The sequence below is a fragment of the Myodes glareolus genome, chromosome 24 (genome assembly GCF_982192425.1).
Source record: "Myodes glareolus chromosome 24, mMyoGla1.1, whole genome shotgun sequence".
Lineage (NCBI taxonomy): Eukaryota > Metazoa > Chordata > Mammalia > Rodentia > Cricetidae > Myodes > Myodes glareolus.
In genome coordinates, this window is record NC_142049.1 from 21,329,401 (window position 1) to 21,355,030 (window position 25,630).

The following is a 25,630-nucleotide window of genomic DNA, read 5'->3' on the forward strand; positions in this document are numbered from 1 at the left end:
GGTCTTTGACTCTTGCCTGCTCTTGGGACTCTTTTCCTCCTGTTGGGTTGCCATGTCTGATTTCAATACGCTAGTGCTTGCTTCATCTTACTATATTTTATTTGGCTATGTTTGGTTGTTGTCTCTTGGAAGTCTGATCGTTTCTACTGAGAGACAGGAAGTGAGAGGATCTGGAGGGGAATGGAGGTGGGAGAAACTGGGAGGAGGAAAGCGAAGGGGAACTGTAATCAGGATGTATTGTATGAGAAAAGAATCCATGTTCAATAAAAGGAAAAAATATTTTTGTGATAAAAAAGAAACCCGACTCTCCTCCCCCCAGGGCTATTGACAGTCAATAATGCCTCAGTTAAAGGTGGGACCTAGTGAGCCCCTCTCTCATTCCTGCCAGATGGTTGCCTGACTTGATCTTTGCAGGTCTTGTGCAGGCAGCTACAACCACAGTGAGCTCATGAGCATAATGGCTGGTTCTCCTGTCTGTGCAGTGTCCTTTATTCAGAGGTCTCTGACCCTGTGTTGGAATGGTCTTTACCATTCTCTCCTATAAGCTGGAAACAGAACTGAATTCAGTTATAGGAGAGTCTGCACTGTGTTGGTTGGTGAGTGTGTGTGTGTTGGGGGTGGGGTGTCGGTGGGTGATATCTAAGTGAGCGATGTCTGAGCCATATACACATGCTTCTAAGGTTTCTGAACTGCTCAAGGGGACCAATGACTGGGAGAGGCCTTTCCATAATCAAGAGAACTTAATTTTGGTGAAGCACCTCTACTTACCAGAGGGTGAATCTACAGTAGGCATAAAAGAAAAGAATCATAGAGATCATCCAGTTTAACTCCACTTGTTCCTTTTGCAAATGACAGAACACCAGGCAGTCTCTAGGTTTTCAGAAGTGCACCTTCTATTGCTTCTTGCCAGTGCCCCTTTATCTCATTGTTCTCACTTTCATAATAGGTATGACGCTTATGTTCTTACTTAAAATAGAACTTGCCAGAGACAAAATGCACATCAATTGAAAAGCATTTTTACAGATTAAAATGTTAAGAGTATTCAATGTTATTATCCTCACCATTGATTTTATTATCAGATCTGTCCTGTATATTAAATAGCCACCAGGCATAGATTTTAATGCTGGATGGGTCCTTGGAGGTTGGCCTTTTAAACCCTTACTTTGCAAATAAGGACAGCAGGACACTGAGGCCCAGGGAGGCCTATGTGACCTGTGGAAGGTCACAGGTAATCAAACAAATTCTTCCGTATTGCACCTCCTTGAGGATCCATACTTCAGGGAGTGCCCTTTGAAGGCGTCCCTAAGAGGAGACTGGGGCTGTTGTATGCTTCCCGTGTAATTCCTCCTCTGGTATTTGATGTCACATGTGGAAGCACAAGGCCAGAGGCTTACTAGCTTCTAGATGAACTTCTCTCCATCGTTTCTGTGGGTCCTTTTGTCACGTCCAAAGTCATCAATTTTTGTTGTTTTTTTTTCAGACTCGGAATTATGAAACTGATTTTGAAGCAGCAGATTACTTATGAAAAAACTGTAAGATACGGTATTTCTGATTTCTTTTCAGGAATTGTGTAGTTATAATTGGTATACTTCTGGCCGATTTCTAGCAGAACAGAAAACTAGGTATAAAGAGAAAGGCTATTCTTGAATGTATTATCTCTTTCTTTGAAGAGTAGAATTTATTTCTCTCACATCGTAAACAACCTTTTCATTGCAAAAAAAATAAAAAAAAACCAATTCTTTCTGGCATTACAGAATACTCTGTGTTCGTCTTGCGTATTTCTACCCTCAATCCTAAAGTCTGCCAATAAGAAGCCCTGGTTCTTTGGCTGGAGAATGAGTTCAGAAACTAAGATTTGGCCTCTAAGTTGTGACCTAGGCTAACAGAGCAAAGAAATATGTTTATGTTTGTTGACTGTCATGCACCTATCCATCGGCATGGAGGTTATGCCTATATTAAAAATGGCATGAGCTTTTATTGATGTTTATAGCTTCAAGTTATTACTACATAGATCACTGTAGCCATCTTGTTTGTTTATTTTGAATTTCCCACTCCAATAATGAGAAACTTGGCTGGCACCATCTGCCATCCATTTATGTAATTGTTCAGTTCTTGTTGACATATGTAGGGATGCTATAATTCTTAACTTGGTCAATGTATTTTCAGTATGTTGTTTTTTTTTCTGTTCATATTAGTAATTATTACAACAATGACGACATGCATACCTAACACTAAACATCAAAATTTAATAAGACTCTTTAACTTACATACTGATAAACCTCAGAACATTGAACTGCAACTATCCCTTGTATTTTATTGTTAAATGGCACTTTAATTCTCTGAGTATGCACCCGTGCTCGCCCATTCACATGTATACATTATTGCATGCTCTTTAGTTTGCATGTAACCATGTGCACAGCTTTCTTTGTTCTCTATTCTTTAAGTCTCAGCCTGTAATTTCATTTGAAATGTATCTTGTAGCATTTCCTCCAGTGAGAACTTCTTGGTTATGAATTTCAGCTGTAGCTTGTGTGAAGAGTTTTTACTTTCTCTCTCGTTCTTGACACATACTCTTGTCAGGTCTAGAAATTTTGGCCGCCTTGAAGGTTCTTTCAGCTGCCAGAGGACAGCAGTGTTCCACTTTGGCTTTTCTTGCTGGTGCAGAAATCCCTCATCAGTTGGCTATCCCCATGGAGGATGATCTGGCTCTATGCCCTTTTAGAAATTTCTTTTGGCTAATTACTTCGACTGTCTCAGTTTGACCATGTCACATCCCTCCCCACCATTAATATATGCATGTACACGTACACACACACACACACACACACACACACACACACACACACACACACATTCCCTTCCACACCAAAAATTCTTTTTATTTGTTCTGTTGGATTTTCTAAACCTATGCAGGTTGACTTCATATATCAAGTCTCGAAATCTCAGACAGTGTTCCTTTAAGCACCACTTCTGTTCTTTTCTCTCTCTCTTCTCCTTAGGCTGTTCAACTTATGCTTACTTGTCTTTGTGTTGTGTATCATGAGGGGCCAGCTTGTTGGGGTTTCTGTCCCGCCCGGTACCCCACAACCGGCAAACCCCAAAGAAAATCACACACAAGACTGCATAAGATTATAAACTGATTGGCCCATTAGGTCAGGCTTCTTATTAGTCCTTGAAACTTATATTAATCCATTATCATTATCTATGTTAGCCATAATGGCTTGGTACCTTTTCCAGCTGTCAGCTTCACATCTTTCCTCTCCGGTGGTCTGGGCAGAACTGTGGAGGGAGCTTCCTGCTTCCCAGAATACTCCCAAGTCTCTTTGCTCCACCTCTACTTCCTGTCTGGCTTTCCCGCCTATACTGCCTGCCTGGCCAATCAGCGTTTTATTAAAATATGATTGACAGAATACAGACAATTCTCCCACATCAGTGTTGTGTCTGGGGAATGCTATTTTCTTTCTAATTTCTTTTCTGCTCGATCAAATTTACCGTCTAGTGTAACCTCTGAGTTCTTAGCACTTACATCTTTCTTCTTCTTCTTCTTCTTCTTCTTCTTCTTCTTCTTCTTCTTCTTCTTCTTCTTCTTCTTCTTCTTCTTCTTCTTCCTTTTGGTAAGGTTTTTTTCTGTTTTTGTTTTTGGTTTTACTTTTTCCATTCAAAAATTTACACTTCCTCTTCTCCTCCCATTTCCCTCCTGCTCCCCCACTCCCCCTCTCTCCTCCCCCTCCCTCCTTAAGAGAGGGCAGGGAATCCTGCCCTGTGGGATGCCCAAGGCCCTCCCCCCTACATCCAGGACTAGGAAGCTTTGCATCCAAATAGACTAGGGTCCCAAAAAGCTAGTACATGCAGTAGAAACAAGTCCCAGGTCCATTATCAATGGCTTCTCAGTCAGCCCCTATTGTCAGCCACATTCAGAGAGTCCAGTTTGATCGCATGCTCATTCAGTCCCGGTCCCGCTGGATTTGGTGAGCTCCCATTAGAACAGGCACACTGCCTCAGTGGGTGGACCAACTCCTCGCGGTCCAGACTTCCTTACTCATCTTCTCCCTCCTTCTGTTCTTCAACTGGACCTTGGGAGTTCAGTCTGTTGCTCTGATGAGGGTCTCTGTCTCTATCTCCATCCGTCGCTGGAGGAAGATTCTATGGTGGTATTCGAGATAATCATCAGCGTGATAGTGGGGCAAGGATAGTTCAGGCATCCTCTGCACTGCTGCCTAAGGACCTAGCTGGGGACATCCCCGTGGACACGTGGGATCCCCTCTAGAGCCAAATCTCTTGTCAACCCTAAAATGGCTCCCTTAATGTAGGTATTTTCTTCCCTGCTATGTTCATAGCAGCATTATTTGTAATAGCCAGAACCTGGAAACCTAGATGCCCCTCAATGGAAGAATGGATAAAGAAAGAGTGGAATATAGATGCATCAGAGTACTACTCAGCAGCAAAAAACAATGACATCTTGAATGCAAATGGAGAGAAATAGAAAACACTATCCTGAGAGAGATAACCCAGACCCAAAAAGATGAATATGGTATGTACTCACTCATTAGTAGACTCTAGCCATAAACAAAGGATATTAAGCCTGTAGTTCACAAGCCTAGAGAAGCCAGACAACAACGTCAACCCAAAGAAAAACATATATAGATCCTCCTGGAAGTTGGAAGAAAACAAGATGGCCGGGCAAAAGTTGGACCATGGGGGTGGGGGTAGGAGTGGGGGTAGGGGAAGGGAAGAGGGGGAGAGAGAAGGGAGAAAGGAGAGACTGGAGAGAGCTTGGGGGAGTGGGAGGGTGGAGCTCTTATGTCTTCTTATTTGTGTTTTATATCCAGAAGTTCTGATTGTTTTTTCAGACCTATGATAGCAAGCTTCTTTTCATTTCTTACTACCACTGAAAATCCCCGCCTCTTATCTATGTAACCGTAGCAATCTCGGTCGTTTTATGTTAGTTTATAATTGAACTGTCTGCTTCCTGCTTCTGCTTTGTTTCCAAGTGCGTCTGGTCACCATTGATAACCAGCTTGTCACTGCCCTGGAAAATTATTTGACCGGATTCCCCTTAATTCAAGGATCAATGTGCTTTCTGGGTTTCCTACAGAGGGCCTTACAATCTTATTTCTGGCCCATTTTGGGTGAGGTATGCCTGAGAAAAGGAGGATAACAGGTAGTTTATAGTGTATGCCCCAGCCTTAATTCTCCTGGTTTTGGGGGTGCCCTGGGCTGGAACTCTCCCCTTCTTGCTCTTCACAGCCATGCATCAGAGTCCAAGCCATTACCATTGGTAAATTGACTCGTGGAACACAATTGTGATTTATGCACCATGTAATAAGGTTGTGTAGCCTAATATTTTTTCTCTTGACATTATAGTTATTTCCTAGTCTTATCAAAACTGCTTTTTATTTTTTTTGTTTTCAAACACATTGGTAACTGATATAATTATCTTTCACACAAATATTATTCATCAGTAAATTGTGATTATTCTTTTAGATAGCTTATTATAGAAAAAAATGAAAATGTCGAAAAAGCACAATTAAAATTTCAACTTGCAAACGAAAACAGAAAATTTAATTTAACAGTTATAACAGGTGAAGCCAAAAATAAGGGCATATCAATTGCATGTAATGTAGCAGAGCAGACATAGAAAGACACATTCTAAGAGGGGCCCGTCACTAGCTAGATCTTGATTTCTGAACTACCTTTCTCTGCTGTGTGCTGGTCCGTGTGCACGTGTGTGTGCTTGTGTGTGCATGCATGCGTGTGTGTGTGTGTGTGTGTGTGCATGCATCCATGCCAAATAACTATATCAAGTGTCATCTCTCACCAGCCACTCACTTTAGTTTCTTAGTGTCTCATGTCCTTGGAATTGTCAATTATGCTAGGCTGGCCGGCCAGTGAGCCCTAGGAACTCACTAGTATGCCTTTCCAGGATTGCAAGTGTTTGGCATTGTGACTAGCTCTTTAAGATGGGTTTTGTGGTTTGAACTCAGGCCCTCAAGATTATATGGCAAATATTTTAACAGCCAGACTTTTTCCCTAGCCTTTAGGGCACCTCATTTTGTCCTAGATGGGCACCCTGTACTGTCTCTTGCAGTTCTAAAGTGAATAACCGTAAGAGAGTGAGGCCTGCTCCAACGCAAAGCCAGGAACAGTTGTTAGGCCAGACTTCCTTCTTTCTAGAAGGAGTGCAAACTGCTTGAATGATTCTAAAGACCAATTCGATAACACACAGTGCAATTAAGTGTATGGATACCCTGCAGCCCGCAATTTCTGAATAGTGTTTCCAGAGAAACGCTCGTGCGGGCAGATAAAGATCTGTACATGAGTGTGTTTGCAGAGGGAAAAACTGGAGGCAACCCAACTGCTCATTCCTAGAAGAATGGTTAAGTAAAACACGCCATGTGCAGATGACAGGATGCCACCCAGTAGCCAGAAGGAGTGAAAAGAGATACAAATAGAAATTTCTCAAGTACACAGTGTTAGATTGAACAAACAAAGATGAGATCCGTGGCTTCGTCATGCCAACTGCTGCTAACAAAGCACCCCAAACTTACTGGCTGATAACTTCAACATTTTGGGCTAGCCCGAGCCACGTAATTCTGCTAATTTTTTCCTGGCCTCACACAATGTCTCTAAAGTTGACTGGCAGTGTGCCAACTGTCTCGACTGTCTAAAATGGCTTCATCCACAAAAGTAATCATTGACATTCGCTCCTCAAGTCCGGGAGGAACTCATGCCTATAGCAATTGGGAGGTTAGCTTAGGTTTTCTCGTGCAAGGCTGGACAGAAAACCAACAAAATAACAAGAAAAAGAAACTCCAGTGAAGAAGATATTATTAAACCTTTTCAGGAATCATGCTTGCTAAAGTCTCATAGAATAAATTATAGGCCAAGCTTTTGGGGCCAAAGATATAAAGGGATCCTTGATGTTCCAGGGTATGGTATGTGGTTCAATGGGCACCATGACTACAATATCCTCCCTTCACTGTAGAACAAGCCTTGTTTTTAAGATGAATTGCAATGTCCCCCCCCCCCCATTCATATATTGTAGCTCTCTGGGGCTGGTGATGTAAACCTGTGTTACCAGCACTTGGGAGGTAGAGGCAAGAGAAACAAAAGTTTAAGGTCACCTTTGGCTACATAGTGGGTTTGAGTCCAGCCTAGGGTACATGAGCTCCTGTCTCAATAAACCAACCAACCAACCAACCAACCAACCAACCAACCAACCAACCAACCAACTAACCAAACAAACAAACATCTACAAATTAAGGAGAGAAGAAGAGAAGAACATCACCGATTTTGGATCTTAGATTTCTTTAGTCTACAGAACTAACTAGGAGGAAATAAATTCACCCTGTTTAATACACCTGACCCATGACATTTTATTTGTCTGTTTCAGAAAATGAATATAATATTATTCAGATAAAAATATAAGATGCTCACTCAGAAGTCACACTAAGCACATTGTATAGATAAAATGGTAATTGAGTAAACATAATGTAGATGGGAGATGAGTGTACTACACTCCAGAGTAAAGGGGCTGAGAAGGACAGAGGAACAAAGGAGATATCAACTTAGGAATGTTCTGAGAGGATGGATAGGGCACCTGGGGCCAAGAAAGGTGTTCAAGAGAATATACATGAACTTCAAAGAGAAGGATAAAGTAAAATAAACGTATTTTCCCCAAAATTGAAGCAGAGTTGTTATCACATGATAATCATTTAACATTTTCCAGGAAGATACTGTTAATGGCACTTACTACAGGAAAGGAAACTGAGGCCAAGACAATGTTGATAAATTCTCCACAGGTGCATACAAGAAGTGGGGGCTGGAGGGATGAGGCCAATCTTTCTGCCTCTCACTTGCATGTTGGCATCTCTTTAGTCCAGTGCTTCTCAACCTATGGGTCACGATCCCTTTGGAGGATCAGACAACCCTTTCACAGAGGTCACATATCAGAGAACCTCCATATCAGATATTTATATTATGATGCCTAACAGGAGCAAAATTACAGTTCTGAAGTGACAACACAAATAAATGTATAAGTTGGGGAATCACCACAATAAGAGGAGCTGTATTAAAGGGTCACAGCATTCGGAAAGCTGAGAACCGCTGTTTTAGATCATTGTTTCCTTAGCTGCCTGTGCCCCTCCAGCTGCTCAGACCTGCTCTTTGTATCTGTGATCTGATTTCTCTTTGTTCATGGCTGTCAGCGCTATTTCTCATTCACTCTGCTCTTTACACCCTGCTTTGCCTTCTGTGGTCTTCTGGTTCTGATTTATAGCCTGAGAAAAGTCCAGAAGGTGAAGAGCAAAAGAATGCTGACAGCAAGGAAGAGAAGGAAGCAAGGCTCAGCCTTAACTCCCTCAGTTGTGGGCATGATTTGTTTTTTTTAAATAAGACCAGTGAGAGCTGATAGTGAGGTGGGGTACAGCCCCAAAGCTGATTGCTTATTTTTGACGTTGGCTGTTACGTCGTAGGTCACAGACTTTGGGAAATGTGGCAGATTCTGTCTTGCTGCCTGGGAGGCTAGTTTGTCAGAACATGGGCTGTAATTTCTTGCACCAAAATGAAATAATACTGCAAGATCTGAGCTCAAGCCAAAACCTAAGGTTTTAGCCAATGGTTGAAGGGAATAATAGCACATTTACTTGAGTTTTGATTGGTTCAGTTTTCACAACATGGATAATCATATCACCCTCACTGAACGCTGTGAGAAATGGAAAGCACTTGCGAAACAAGAGCGCAGCTAATTTTACTTGAATTAGTCTAGAGAGAAAAGGCTTCAGAAAATGCAGATGATAACAATGTTGCTTACATATGTTCACAGGATGCTGGTACTGTATATTCTGTATTTTTAATGCATTGGCTTACTACCATTTGAGATAGATGCTGTTTCTTTGCCACTTGTTTTAAAGATAATTAAACTCATGGGGTGATTTTTCTCTGACCAGCCTCGGACCCATCAGATTCCAGCGCCCTTTCAACCAACCCACACTGCTGGTAAAAAGTCATGGCTGCTGAATGAGGATAATGCTTGTGATAAACATGATTGCATGGGCTAAGCGTGTCTGCTTGTTCAATTAGGTGTGAGGTCATCTGGAAAACAGAATCCTTGTATCAATTAATATGGAATCACAGCTTCGGTGACTCCTCAGGGGCTGCCTGAGATCTTTGCCACAAATTGTGGGTCATGTTTTATGCACCTCGGTCACTCTCTTCGGTCCTGTGGGGATTAGAGTCTTCTCGGAAGAGGTTCTTATGGGCTTCAGCTAAACCACCTTTAAGCTCAACTTTCATTCCAAGATCCTATTAGCCGACCTTTGATATGACATTGATAACCACCTGCCACTCGGCGATTAGTCTCTCTGTCATCTTCTAAGCCTAGCCAGTTCCTTTAAAGAATATATGAAGTAAAGTTTCTCATTTCAATCCAGGCTCCGTGCTCAATCGATTATGCCGTATCTGGGTCACTAGAAGATCCCAGTTTTGGGGCTGGCGAGATGGCTCAGCGAGCGAAGTAAGGGTGTTTGCTATGGAATCTGATGCCCTTGGTTCAAGCTCCAGAACCCACGTGTTAATGGAGAGACCTGACATCCCCAAGTTGTTTTCTGACCTCTGCATGCTTACCAGGATGCATGTCCCAACACAAGATGAGTAATAACTGTAAAATCAAACTCAGAGACTGGAGTTAAGAGCTCATCAGTTAAGAGCACTTGCTGTCCTGACAGAGGGTCCAGGTCTGGTTCCCAGAACCACATGGTGGGTTACAACCATATGGAATTCAAGTTAAAGGGGAACCCAAGCCTCCTCCTGACCTCCATGATCATGAGGCATGTATGTGATGTACATGGATACATTCAGGCAAATGCTTATATACATAAAAATAAAATAAACGAGTCAAGAACACATTAAAAATTCTAGTCGAAAAAATTTCAAGTGAAGACAGCATTTTATTCTCCTTTGGTATTTTGTCTCTTGGCTGGCATCCTGCAGAACACAGTCAGTGCATGAGACTTCCTCTGTCCCTTTCACGGAGAAAGAACTGAGAAATGGATTTCATTTCCCTGCCTCTGGCTTTATTTACTCAACAGCCATGCTTTGTTTTAATTTACATTTTAGAAAGAGTTCCCCCACTTCCTCTCCCTCCCTTCAGCTCTCCCTTTCCCCCTCCCTCTATCTCTCCTCCCCCTCTCCCTTTCTCTCCCTCCATTCTTCCCTTCCCCCTACTCCCCCTTCTAACCCTCCTCTCCCTCTCTTCTTTCCTTCCTCTAACCATATTGAAAAGTTGTATTTAATAGGTTATGTTAAGGTGTCTAACAAGCTGATATTGTCTCTAGGAATTTACCAAAGCATCATTCTGATAACTCAGAATAAAACAATGAGGCCAGATTTTATAGCAGAACTTATCAGATATTGAAAGAAAATTTGAAGCCTTGATTTGGGAATTGGGCCTTGAAATATTATCTATTACTTTCTAATTGCTGATTAGTAAAATTGCCCCTTATATGTGTAACCCAGGTTGCTGGAGTTTTTTAAAAATTACCACACATTAATTATTCAGTGAGTTTCATTAATTTCACATTAATTATGTTTATGGGTTCCACATATGCGCATGATGTATCTGATCTTATACTCCCCTCTACTCCCCTCCATTGCCCTCCTCACCCATCCCTCTCCTCTTTCCAGTGGTCCTCTAGCTCCTCCCTCTACTTTCAAATTCTCTCTCTCTCTCTCTCTCTCTCTCTCTCTCACACACACACACACACACACACACACACACACACACACACACAGAAGAGAAACCCAATGATTGTCTTTCTGAATCTGGCTTATTTTGCATAATATGATCTGAAATTGTATCCATTCTTGCAAGAACTAATGTGTATTTGAACAAAAATTAATACTTTTAGCTAGCAAAGAAATGAAAATCAAGCCTACATTCAAATTCCATTCCCTTCCATCCTGAATGGTTATCATCAAGAAAATAAAACTCAGAATTCTGATGAGGATGTGGAGAGAAAGGAACTTTTCTCCTTTATGAGAGAGAATGTGAGTGATCTCAGTCACTATGGAAAATCAGCGCAGAGGTCGTGGGTGAAGTGTGTGTGTGTGTGTGTGTGTGTGTGTGTGTTTGTGTTGTGTACACTATACTATAGAGATTCTGAGCATTAATTTAGAATGATTAAGAAATTCTAAGAGATGATCCAAGGAGAACCACATTCTTTTCCTCAAGAAGGAAAGTTTGGAAGTGTCAGTGGAGGGCAATGGAGGAAACCAGCTGATGGATTCCTTTCTAATCTCAGGGACTCAGGCTGTGTGACTCCCTAAGTACAGAAATGCATAGTGTTTTACGGAAGACTGGGTATGTGACCTGGGTGGGGACCTGGGACAGCGTTTGTCACCCTTTCAGCCTGAACTAAGTCCCCTTTTCTCAAAGCATTCTTTGTCTTTGCTACAACTGGCTTCACAAGAGAATTTATGCCAACTAGGGAATAATCAATGATTCGATTGTTTATCTCTGGTCTAGAAAGCCTTACTGAAATAAATCTTGGCTTAACAGTCGGGTAATTGGAATCTTTTTCTTCTTTCTATTATCTGTAGTGATCCAGGACTTCTTAACCTCGCCAGGCACAATGTCTTCAGCTAAGAAGTGCAACTCTTTGATATCCATACGGAACAGAAATTAAAAAACCTAACAAGCTCTTTGAACACATAGTAGGTGTCAAATGGGGTTCAGTAAACAGAGGACATTATATGTGAATTCATGGCTATGCAGGGGGATTTGGGTGCTTTTGATTTTGTGTGTTGTGTATGTGTACGTATATGTATGTGCACATGTGTGTATGTACACATGTATGTGGAGACCAGAGGTCAGTGTCAAGTGGGCAAGTGTCTTCTTCAACCACTTCCCACCCTATTTCTTTTAAACATTTATTTTTATTTATTTTATTTGTTTAGTTCGTGTGTGTGTGTGTGTGTGTGTGTATGTGTGTTCAAGTCCTCTAGAGTGGGAATATGGGCATATGTGTTCAAGCATCCACATAGACCAGAAGGCAATGTCCCATACCTTTGAGCTTCAGCTACAGATGGTTGTGAGCTGCCTGCTGTGGGTGCTGGCAACAGGCTGTTGTCTTCTGGAAGAGCAGCAAACACTCCTAACTGCAAAGCCACCTCTCCCCACTGCCACCTTATGCTTTGAGACAGGGTGTCTTACTAAACCTGATGCTTGCAGATTTGGATGACTAGATAACAATCTCCAAGCATCCTTCTGTCTCTGTCCCTCTAACTTTCAGGTTACAAGTACATTTTATTATTTTATTTTATTTTATTTTATTTTATTTTATTTTATTTTATTTTATGTGTTCCAGGGATCCAGTTTAGGTCCTCATGTTTACCTGGGAGCTACCCAATGGAACTTCAGCTGGAATTACCTCCAAAGAGATGGTGTAAAATACATAGGAACTCCCTTTGGAGTCAAACAAACAAATAAGGAAACAAGCAAACAAGTGAAAATTCAACCCCCCAAACATTCTTTCATGATGAAACAGACAGGTCCGATCTTGTGCAGGCCCTCTGCAGGTCATTGCATTTCCTGAGTGTTTGCGATGGCCACGTCGTGCCTGAGCGCTCCACAATGTTCCACCCCTCTACTGACTCTGCATTCTCTGGTGAAATGGATTCTTTGGATGTGTGTTCGATTTGAGGTTTTTCAGAATAGTGCATTCTCCTGTCTCTTCCTCTATCCTGGCCACTCTTCTTAGGACTCAGCCCCAGTTCCCCCAGCATTCTTAGAGTCTGTTAGTCCCCACAGCTTTTCTCTTAATTCTCTTCACATCAGGCTCCCTTGTAAGCAGAGGCAGAGCTGCTTTGTTGTCCCAACTGCCTGGTCTCAAATAAACACACAAAAGCTTATATTAATTACAGAATGTGTGACCCAAAGCTCAGGTTTATTAATAATTAGTTCTTGCAACTTAAATCAACCCATTTCTATTAATCTACATTTTGTCACGCAACTTTGTGGCTTTACCTGATCTCTAGTACATCTTGTTCCTCTGGCGACTGGGATGCATCTCTCTGACTCTGCTCTTCTCCTCTCTGTATTTTCAGTTTGACTTTCTTGCCTGGCCTTATTCTGCCTTACTTTAGGCCAAAGCATCTCCTTTATCAACCAATGAGAGCAACACATATTCACAGAGTATAGAGATTATCCCCCAGCACTCTCCCGCCACTCAGTCAGCAACACTCTGGTACTGGGCGCAATTGTCATTAGCCCTTCTGCCTCTTCCTTTTTTTCCTCTGTTGTTTGTCCTAGACCCAATCCCAGAAGCCAACAGCACCTATCACTGCTGGTAGGAAGTCCCTTTGGTTCCACCCTCCCATGCCACCTGTCTCAGTATTTTGCCCAAGCAACTACTCACCCTGACTCTGGCTTTTAGGCACCTTGGCTCTGCTCTTCTGCCTGTCCTGAGACCTCACTCATTCAGACTATGAAAAGTGAACTCATCAAAGAGATTGGATTGAAGAAAATCCAAGTTGAAACAATGATGGTAATAAAAAAAATCAGCCATTCAATAAAAAACCTTACTGGAAATCCATACCAACAGAATCAATCAGGAAGAAGACAGAATATCAGAGCTTGAAGTCGAGCTAGAGGAGTTGGGCTTCTCAAAGACACTGACTTTTTTTTTTTAAAAGGAATATCCAGGACCTTTGATGGACATAGAAGAAGAAGAATTCCAGGTTAAAGGCATAGATCTGCTCTTCAACAAAATCATAGAGGAAAATTTAAATTTCCTAAAATGAAGACAGGTGATGCTCACTCAGATATAAGAGGCACAAAAATATCAAATAGACAGGACCAGGAAAGAAACTCCTCAGGGCATAATTACACTTAAATGATAAATATACAGAATAGAAAGGGTGTTGCAAAATTCAAGAGAGAGGTCCTAAGTCACATATAAAGGTAAACTTATCTGAGTAACAGCTGATTTCTCTATGGGAACTTCAAAAGCCAGGACTTAGAACAATGGACCTCAAGTCCCCAAAGACCACAGATGGCAACCAGACTAACTTACCCAGGAAAACTATTTTCTGTCATTGAAAGAGAAAGAAAAACCTTTCCATGATAAACTGGATAAAGACACTCATGCCCATCAGACTAGAGAGAATACTGGAAGCAATACTTAACCCCCAAGGGAAGATCAAGAATGACCAAGAGGTTATGGGAAAAAACAGATGATGAACAGGGAGTTTGTAGAGAACACAGCATACAAACACTGAGCATAAGGCAACAAAATGGCGCTGATCAACACACAGCTCTTCAAAGATTTAGATTCATGTGTGTAACTTGGAATATCAGTAGAAACCAGGAAGGAAGGGACCATTGGGGGAGAGGAAGAGAACAAGACAGGTGAGATGAAGGAGGAAAGGGGGGTAGGGTGGGGAGGGAAATAGGAAGATGAAGCTGAGTGTGTAGGTGGAAGGATACATAAATAGTATTAAGTGTATTTGGAAAAAAATCATATGGAAACGCCTTTTATAAGTTGGAAATGGAGAGATGGGTCATCATTTAAGAGCTTTGGATGCTCTTGCAGAGGGCCCAGTCATTTCCCAGCACCCACACGGCTGCTCACAATGATCTGTAACCACAGTTTGAGGAAATCCAGTGTGTCTGGCATCTGCAGACACCGGGCATCCATGCAGTGCACATGCATACAAGCAGGCAAAACATTCATACATATAAAATGAACACAAATAATGAAAACAGTTTGATTGGAGTTAACTACATACAGCGGAACAATGGTCCTCCTAGAAACCATTAACTATTAGAAAAAAAACACAAACAAACAACAAGAACAACAAAAACCAAGTTCTCTATTGTGATACCTAACTTAGTATTTTTGACCAAAAAGTGTCCAGGAGACTCCCAAATGATACAAGCTATTTCCATTGCAATTTCCCACAGAACTTGAGGGTGAAACAGTACTGATGAAGACACCACACACTGTGGTCACAGGACTTGGAGAACTAGAAGCCTCCTTGATGACAGCAATCTTTCATAGGACCTCAAGACGCTAGGTAGGCTTCTGAGAGAGCAAAGATAACAAGAATCCTACCCATCTGTGAATCCTGAAAACTATAGTAATGTTTCGCCTGGTAAGAGACGCACATTGGTACAGTAGTGGCGCAAATGTCTTGTGGGGTAGCCAATAGCTGTCTGATTGGATTTAAGGCCTGCTCAACAGGAGAGAAGGCATTCCTGGTACTGTAAACTTGGACAAGATTCCATGAGTAGAGATGCCACAGACCCTAGGGGAAGAATCCACTGCTTTTATTTGCTACTATGATTACTAATGATCTTCTTTTTTTTTGACAATTTTAAATATATTCAATTTTATTGCTTATTCTTTTTTTATAAAAGTTTATTAATTTATAAAAGTTTCCATTTCCACCCCTCCTCCCAACACCCTCCCACTCCCCCCACTCCCTCTCCTCCTCCCTCTCCATCCCTAAGAGCAGTCAGGGTTTCCTGCCCTGTGGGGAGTTCAAGTTCCTCCCCCCTCCCTCCAGGTCCAGGAAGGTGAGCATCCAAACAGACTGGATCCCAAAAATCCAGTATATGCAGAGGAAACAAGTCCCAGTGTCATTGTCAATGGCTTTTCAGAAAGAACCCAAGCCAGCCACATTCAGAGAATCTGGCCACATTCAGAGAATCTGATTGTATCACGTGCTCGTTCAGTCCCAGTCCAATTGACCTTGGTGAACTCTCATTAGATCAGTCCCCTTGTATCAGTGGGTGAATGCACTCCTCATGGTCCTGCCTTTCTTGTTCATGTTCTCCCTTTTCTGCTCCTCATTTAGACCTTGGGGGCTCAGTCCAGTGCTCCAATGTGGTTCTCTGTCTCAATCTCCATTCATCAATGGGTGAAGGTTCCCTCTGGTGTTGCCTTCTTTGCTCACGTTCTCTAAACACTTATTCTTTATACTCATAGATTAGATGGTGTCTCACCACTCATCAGAGAAGCTTCATTTTGCAGTGGATGGAAGCTAATACAAAGAACCTTACGGATCAATGTTCTGAGAGTAAGTAAGTGACTGTGGAGTGTTTGTCCCCAAGGGGACATTTATAAACACTCCCTCAAGCCTCATGGAAGAGGGGGCAGTAAGATTGTAAAAGTCAGAGAACAGGCTAGACAGCTGCAAAACAGTGTCTCGGATGCACATATGATGAAGGACAGATGGCTCACGATCTTGATCGATACACAGGACCTGCGCATGATCAGTTTGATCAATATTTCAGCATGGATGGTGTGGGAAAGAGGCACAAGGCCTTGCTCCTAACCGAGAAGCTACAGACAGTTGATAGGTGCCAGGGATAAAGAAAGTCAGTTTTATTCTGGGGTTGGAACCCTAGCTGGTTACACATGCTGCAACAGACAGCTCTATACCTACCAGTGTGCATGCAACACACATACACACACAACCACACACAGAGAGTGACACACACACGAGGAGTTAGAAGGGAGAAATAACTGTGAATTTGATCAAAATAAAATTTGTTTATATGTGAAAGACAAAACGTTTTCCAAAAATACTTTTGTAGTTTTAAAAACTTGATTTAAAATATTTTCATCATTTCTCTCACTGTGTCTCTCTGTATCTGTTTCTCTCTGTTTCTGTCTATCTCTCAGTTTCTCTTTCTCTGTGTGTGTTCACGTGTGTGTGTGTGTGTGTGTGTAAGCACATGAGTGCACATGCAGGTACATATATTGAATATTAAGCACATGTAAATACTCTTCTTGCCCCATGGGTTTCTGGAATTTTCATCTCTTACAATTATCCTATCCTGTCAAATCATCAGCCTCCTGAGGTACCAAGTGATTTTGCTTCTGAATCACTAACCATGTTTTTCTTCTCTTTTCTTTTCTTTCCTTTCCTTTCCTTTCCTTTCCTTTCCTTTCCTTCTTTCCTTTCCTTTCCTTTCCTTTCCTTTTCTTTCATTTTCTCTTCTCTTCTTTTCTTTTCTATAACCAGGAAGACAAGTAATAGAAACAGTCTAGAATGTATATCAGTTCATCATGACAATATAATATTTGGACGATAAGGTGGTGGCCAGTTTCTCTTGAACATGTAGTGGGGAGAGAGCACATCCCTAAATATCTATAAAGGTTAGATCACAGGGGGAAAAGGACACAACCGTTAGTTCTTCAAATAATTATATTGGAAAGAATGGTCCCACTCATTACTCTTAAGGTTTATCAACTTCCCCGAATACCAACCTCCTCTGCAAACAGTGCTCTTCATAGGTTCACGATTCTCTTCTGTGGTTATATGTACTATGCTGTGGAGGTAGAGGAACCTCCAAATTTTGATTCTGCTAATTCCAAGCTCCAATATCTCAACCAGACATGTAATCTCATCTCCATTTCCCTACCCTCAAGCTGAGGTGGGGCAGAACTTGATACTGTTTCACATCGTTGTTGCAAAGGTCAAACAGGGTGACAACCATTCAACTCTGGGTGGAATGTCAGTATTCAATACTGTTCTCTAAAGGGGAATAAAGTAACATTGTATAGATAATTGTAAAATTCATAAGGACATACATATGACACATATATGTATATGTCATACATGCAACTACATACATGTATTTGTGAAGTCAAATGCTTGAGAGCCTTAGTTCCTTCCCAAGACCCCACATAAAATACCTTGTATCTGGGTGAATGCTTGTGATCCCAGCACTGGGGAGGTGGATCTCCTAGGATTCATTGGCTAGACATCCTAGCCTACAAGTTCCAGGTCTCAGTGAACAGCAACAGAAGTACAACACTGAAAGTTGACTGTAGGCCTCTACACACATGCTCACACACAGGCACACTCACATGCAAAATAACTAATAAATGGACCTTACCTCATGAAACTGAAAAGCTCCTTTGTAACAAAAGACACTGTCAGTTCAGTGAAGTGGCAGCCTATATAAGGGGGGAAACTCTTTCCCAGTTTAACATCTGTCTTAGTTAGGGTTTCTATTGCTTCAACAAAACACCATGACCAAAAGGAAAATTGGAGAGGTTGTTCATTAGGAATTCAAACAGGACAGGATCCTGGAGGCAGGAACTGAAGCAGAGGCCGTGGAGGGGGGCTGCTTACTGGCTTGTTTCCCATGGTTCGCTCAGCCTACCCTTGTTATAGGACTCAGAACAAACATCCTAGGTAAGGCAGCATCCACCATGGGCTGGGCTCTTACCCCTTGATCACTAATTGTGAAAACGTTTTACAGACGGATCTCATTGAGGCATTGATTTTCTCAACTGAGACTGCTTCCTCTCTGATGACTCTAGTTTGTGTCAAGTTGACACACAAATCCAGCCAGTACAACATCTGACAGGGGACTATTGTCTAGAAGACATAAAGAACTCGAAAAATAAAAAAATATAAAAATCTACAACTAAATATAAAAAATTAAAAATGACACATAGAACTAAACAGTTCTCAAAAGATTAAACACAAATGACCAGGAAAGATTTTTTTAGAGCTATTCAACATCTGTAAGCCTCAGGGAAAGGCAAATTAAAATCACTTTGAGATTTTTATCTTGCGTCAGTCAAAATCAGAATGTTGAAGATATTTTTTAAAAATTACTTCCACGGAAGGAGGAAAGGGGAACACATATTCACTGTTGGTTAGCATGCCAACTTTGAAGACATTATGGAAATAATTCTGGAAATTCCTCAGAAGCTAAAAATAGATGTACCACATGATCCAGCTAGCCCACTCTTGGACATACACTCAAAGGATGCTATATGCTACGGAGATGCCAGCTCATCCAAGTTCATTTGCTGCTCTTTTCACAACACTCAGCAAATGGGAACAGCCTGGATGTCCATCACCCAGTGAGCATTAAAAAATGAGATCATGAAATTCACAGATAAGTGGACAGATCTGGAAACAATCATTCTGAGTGAGGTAACCCAGACCCAGAAGGACAAATATCACATTATCTCTCATTTGTGGATATTAACTTCGACTCTTCAGATGTGTGTGCTCCATTGAGAATACCCCATAGATCAAGAAATTAGTAAGGGGCTTGGGATGTCTCAAGGTAGGGGAGGCAGAATGCAGTGGTGTAATGGACAATAACATTGTCCATTACAATAGGGAGAGTTAAAGTGCTGTGGGGGCTGGGAGGGTGGGGAAGAGGAAGGAACAAGGGGAGTGATAGCTAACACTGAAGACATTGTGAAAAAGTCATGCAGACACCCGCTATTGTAGATGCTTCCTAAAATATATAAAAAATATATACACCTCTACAAAAAATTTAAATGCAGTTACCCTATAAGGAGCAATAGTGGTATTGCTGGACACCACAGGTTATCACGTCAAAGTTTCTGTACCAGGAATGGATGGCCTCTTTGGAGTTGTTGGCCAGTAAGGTACATAGATTCCCAAACCTGATGAGCTATTGGTTGCTCTGTGTTACCCTCTAGAACTTGATGGGAAAACCCCATTGCTATTATCACTAAACATTTGAATCATAGAACATGGAGAACTCAAGCTGGCATTCACTGGGGCACTTCATCCTTACTGACTAATTTCTCTTGTTCTGGAAGATGCTATGGATGAGGACAAAAGCAATCACTGAGCTATCTAGATGTGAATCTTGGGAGCTACAATAATGACCCCTTTAGAGAGATCTGCCCACTGGTGGCACAACTGTCATGGAGCTAACCCACCGCTTTCTGACTGGATTTCAGGCCTGCTACATAAGTTTCAATCCATGCCTGGCCCTAGTATGAACAGAAGAATTAGATAAGAAATCCCATTGCCAGCTCTGGAGCTTTTGGCAACTGTTAGTTCCTGGGAGAGAGAGAATCAGTCTTCTTAAAGGTGTGGGCCTTGGTAGGTTGACCACACTACAGTGGAAGGCCGCACGTCCAAGAACATAGGGGCAGTGCAATCTGCAGTCAGTGGATTTTAAAAAGGAAGAGGACACGTGTTGGGTGGGCAGGAAAATGGGGTGAATCTGGGAGGAGTTGGGAGAAGGAAGTGAATACGATCAAGATACCTCGTATGAAATTATAAAAGGACTAATAAAATGACAAAAGGTACATCATTAGAAGTTAAAATGATCGGTATCGATCTATATAGTATATTAATAAAGATGGGAAAATAAACATCGAACTTGGAGGAATTATCACAGGGGCATACTAATTCAGTTTCCCATAGCCATTTCACTTCTTGCAACCCAGTCTTGGCTTCTCAAGTGCCACCCCCAAGTATGGCAAAGAAATCAGCAAGTTTATCATCCTGTTCAGTCTCTGGGATGAGAGATGAATGGTGCTCAGTGCTCTGAAATTTTCCTGTGGTCTTTGTCATAGTGATGGATGAACCTTACTGTGTGCTTTGTTTCAAGCAACGGTGCATCCAAACCCTAGTTTCCACGTGCGGCAAAGGAAAGAGGCAAGTGCATTTACCTCATATTTGCTCAAAGTCCTCATAAACCTGTGGCAGGATACTTTCAATGGACGGTGTTGTGGGATAACTGTGCACTGTGTAAAGATGTATTGCAGAGATCCATTCTTAACTTTTTTCCTGAGTCCTCACCACTTTCGAAATGAATGAACCATGGCCTAGGAATTGCTATCTTCAGGAATTTATTCTCAGTGGGAAAGAACGTATGATTCCAGACAAGTTAGTGGTGATGTTTCATGCTTGCTTCCTTGGCATTCTGTCGATACCTACACAGATACTGAAGCCAAGTAGGGGCAGTTACATCAGTAGGTTTAGGAGACACCAGGGTTGACCAGTTCTCTCGGCTAGTCAAACTCAGGATAAGAACTGATTTTTTTTTCTACATAAATTTCAGTTATGATTCTAGGGTTCAGATTCTAATTGAGTCACCTTTGAGATTTAGAAGTCTTGTATGACTGTTGCAAGGAGCGGGCCCCCTTGTTCTGGCCCCACAGCTAGCTTCCACCAAAATAACCACACAGAGATTGTATTAATTAAATCACTGCCTCTTATTGGCTAACTCTCACATCTTGAGTAAACTCATTTCTATTAATCTGTATATTACCATGAGGTCGTGGCTTACTGGGAAAGATTCAGCATGTCTGACCTGGTGGCTCCATGGTGGCTCTCTGACTCTGCTTTCTTCCTCCCAGCATTCAGTTCTGTCTTCTCGACCTACCTAAGTTCTGTCCTATCAGGCCAAGCAGTTTCTTTATTGATTAACCAATGAAAGCAGCACATAAACAGAAGGACCTCCTACACCATATGGCTCATTTGGATGGATGAATAATTCATGCCTTCAAACAGAAAACATAAGCCAGATAGGGAAATTCATTTCAGACGAGTCTGGACATAGTTATTTGGGCGCTTGGTTTTTACAGAAAAGGATTTGTGTTCTGAACACTTTTTCTTCCAGTGGGTGCAAGGTTGTTTGGACAGTAGAGTTCAGAGAAAAGATACCAGGAAAGAGAAAACGCCCTGCTGAATGCCAGTTATCCCCTTGCTTGATGAAATGATCCTGCTGTGGAATTAGCTTAACTCTGTGAGATATAGCCATTTCCGTGCATGTTTTGGGCTCTATAATTCAATCAACTGATTAAGCAACTAGAATAAACTGAGGATCAGAGCAAGGAGAAAACCAACCTCTACAAATAACAGCCTAGTAAGCCTAATATGCTGGAGACACCCTTTCATGCAGTCCTCATAGAAGATGGCCGCATGTGTGTTGCACATGCAAAAGAACTTAGCAAGGGAGCTTGAGGATGGGTGGCTAAACTTTTGTCTTGAAATTCTTAATGGTGATGTGAAATCAACTTTAAATGCTTGGGAATTTAACTGTATCTGTAATGAGGTCTTTTTTTTAAAAAAAATGTCATGTAGTTAGCCATTCATGATGGATATTTGGGTATGGGGCTTGGTGGCCATGATAGATATTCTACAACTGGCGTCTGCTGTTTTCAGTTGTGTCTGTTCTTATTTACCAGGTACAATTCCACACAGGTAGGTGTTAAATTGCATTCTTCCATGGATATGCCATTGCGTATTTCATCAGTCTTAAATTGGCTGAACCTTTTCATCTTCTAGCTATTTGTCTGTGACTAATCTTCAGTAAACATCGCTGTATGTGTTATTTTTCATATACACGTCTGTAATTTGAACTGCATGATCAAATTAAGTTTTAACTTTGGAAGTTATTACAGAATCTCTACAGAGGTTACTGGAATTATAAGGTGGAAGGACAGGAATAGGGTCCTGACATGCATGCTTAGCAAATTCCTTTGTTATTGCTTGCCACCTTTAGGAGATCTGGTTTGGATTCCATGTGCGGTTGTGCAGGATGTTGTATGTTAGCTATAGCATCCATCTCTTGGCATTAATAGCCCCTTTTCACCTTATGTTGAGCTTCCTTTGAGCCTCCTTGAGCTGATGCAGCAACCTTGAGGTGGGGTTGGTTGTAAGTAGCTGAAACTGCTCAGGGCAACTCTCTCTTTGGAGGGACAAGAGTCAATGGATCAATGCTCTGGTAGGAGGAACCTTCAGTATCCCCTTCAGAACAGACTACAGAGACCAGGCCAGCTGCTGTCTTTGTTTGTCTCTTCTTTCCCACCCTAAATCGTGTGTGTGTGTGTGTATGCATGGTCACAGGACATCCTTGAGTTTTACTTCTTGCCTTTCACCTTATCTGAGACAGATCTCATTGCAACTGTGTTCACCAGGGGCTTTTCTGTCTCTGTGTCCTTTCTCTCTATACGAACACTGGGATTACAGTTGCACACAATGGTTTTACACAGATTTCAGAGATCTGAACTCATGTCTTCATGCTTCTTTGACAAGTATTTTAGTCATTGAGTCATTTTCTCAGCCCCCGGCACTAACTCTGAATATTAACTTTTTAGTAAGTTATCTCTCTTTCTCTTTTCTCTATCTATATGTCTCTATCTATCTATCTATCTATCTATCTATCTATCTATCTATCTATTATCTATCCATCTCATGTTAATTAGTCTTTCATCATTATAACAAAATGTCTAGTTGAGTTATAAGAAAAAAAGCTTTATTTTAACTCATAATTCTTGAGGTTTAAATCCATGATTGTTAAACCACATCAGTTCTAGACTTGTGGTAAGCAGTCTGTGTGTGTGTGTGTGTGTGTGTGTGTGTTTGTGTCTGTGAGTGTGTGCATTGAAGAAAAACTACTCACCTCATGGCCAGAAGAAAATCATCCTTCTTCACCTTCTAGGTTTTCTAAGTTAGTGACTCACTTTTTGTTTCTCTAGGAATGCCTAGGAATGTCCACATAGCCTGCACTCTGAGGCTGGTTCCTGTATTTCAACATGAGTGTTAATGAAGCAAAAAGCATGCATTTTTTTTCAATGTGTGAGAACTTTTGAGTTTCAGATTTTCTTTTGCACATTCTTCAGTGGGAAGTTATGGAGCTAAAAACTGTGCCTAGTATGACAGAAAACTCCATATTGGGTATTACTAACATATTTAAGACACTCGTGCCTTTCTTTAGCAAGAAAACGAATGCTTTGTTTAAAAAAATGACTTTAAATAAAACCTTAAGGCAGAAGAAGATTGTGATAGGTGGACATACACTTAATAAAGGGCCCAGCGATGAGTTTAGGATTTCAAACTCTATGCCTTTGGTGTCTTCCAAAATAGCATACTTCTCCTTTCTTAAGTTATTAGCAACAATGTTGTTTCTTTTGCTCTGAAGAATAAGAAAGAATTAAAAAGAAGAGAAGGAAAAAAGAGTCAAGGAGACAAAAATAAGAATAAGATAAGGGCAAAAATAATTCCTAACTGTGAAAAGAATAAAACCACCTGTAGAAGTAAGTTTTTCCTGACCAGATTTTGACCTCCAGAAACAAGGTTAATGATAGAAGGTTCTGAGACTTTATCCATGTGGGTCACAAAGTATAAGAGATTCTGCTTTTGTAGTCCAAGTTTTCAGAATCATTATTTGTTCTTTTTCTTTTTGAAACAGGGTCTTGGTATGTATCCCAGGCTGGTCCTGAAATCCTGGTCATCAGATATACACCTCTTGAGTGCTGGCTTTAGGGTGTGCACCACCATGCCAGGCTAAGATTTTTGTTTCTCTCTGTTCACGAAATTATGGTTCTATGATTGCTGGTCAATAGCCCAACTCACCCTAATTTGCAAAGTGGAGCTGGCTTTAACAGAAGGCAGGCTGTGGTTTCTCATCTTGGTGAAGATGCATGTCTTCTATGGGTGAGTGGGAATGTACACTTGCTCATGAGATCTGAGAGCAGCTCTGAGAGCTATAATCAGATTTATAACCAGGCTTGTAAGGTGGTCATCTGTGGTTTTCTGTCGTGTCCGCTTTGACCAGCAAAGAAAACACAACACCGGACTCTTCCCAATGCAGTTTAATCAGGAACCTTGAATAATCTCACCCCGGGGAAAGCCAGCCCATAGCTAAAATAGCCTCTGGGTAGCCAACTCCAGCAAGCCACGTGGGAAATGCGGATAGGCCCAGGTACACAGAAGCAAGCCAGATCCTTAACCTTAGCCATGTATGGAGTTAATTACAACCGAGAGCCCTCACCATTCAGAGGGGTGGAAGGCAGAAGCCAGCGCCATGTTTAAGGTGTGGCACAAAGAAACTCTCTACAGTTTTCTATCTCTTCCTTTTAGGTGTTTCTTAAACAGAAGGTGTGCTTGTGCATGGAGGAGTATGCCAGTGTATCAAGGCATTATCAGGCTTCAACAGTTCACATTGATAGCAGAAAACACGGCAGAGGAAAACAGTCCTGTAGAAAGCAAGTATCACCACTCTGGTGATTCATTTGCCGCTAGTATCCCCTGAAAGCAAACCAGGGAGGTATCAATGGAGCTGAAGTTTTCTCTAAATATCAGAGTGATTCCCCTTGAAGGACTGATTGTAGTTATCATTTGTACAACACAGTCAAGAAGTTTCCCTAAGTATTATTTTGCCTGCTCACCTCGACAGTCTGGAGAAGTGAGTGGTAGAGATCCATTTGCCTGCAGAGATGCAGGGTCAGAAAAGGTTGCTGACTCACGTGCAAAGTAGTGGGTACTGGAATTCTGAGGTTTAAAAAGAAAAAGAGCTTTATGGAAAACTAAGCAACAAGTACAGAACAACAACCTCAAATCTGCCTCCCCGAGAAGGAATTGAAATGCCTTTTCCTGGTGGAATCGTCTACACTCAATATCCAGTGTCCAAGAGCTGTGTGTGCTCAGTTCTGGTCCATCCTATTCAAATACCCCTTGCTTCAGATCTAGGTCTACAGTGCAATGTGCTCTTTTCAACCCCTAGATTCTGCTCTCTAAAGGCTGTTCTGCCGGACTCACAAAGCACTTTCCAGACTAGATCCTAGGGTTCTTTCTGTATTTTGTCCTAACAACACCAAGAATTAAGTTTCGAAGCAGGGACGTTGTATTTTATGTCTTGGTTTCAATTGCTTTCCTCAACTTTCCAAGGCACATTTGTGACCTGGGTACAAATTCAGGCTGTGGGATGAAGCCCAGTGTGTATTTCCCTAGATCATCAGATTTCCCGAAAGGGGGTGGCAATAACTGGGAGCAGGGGCCCCGTTAAGTAGGAACTATGGACACATTAGAGGTGTAAAGGAGC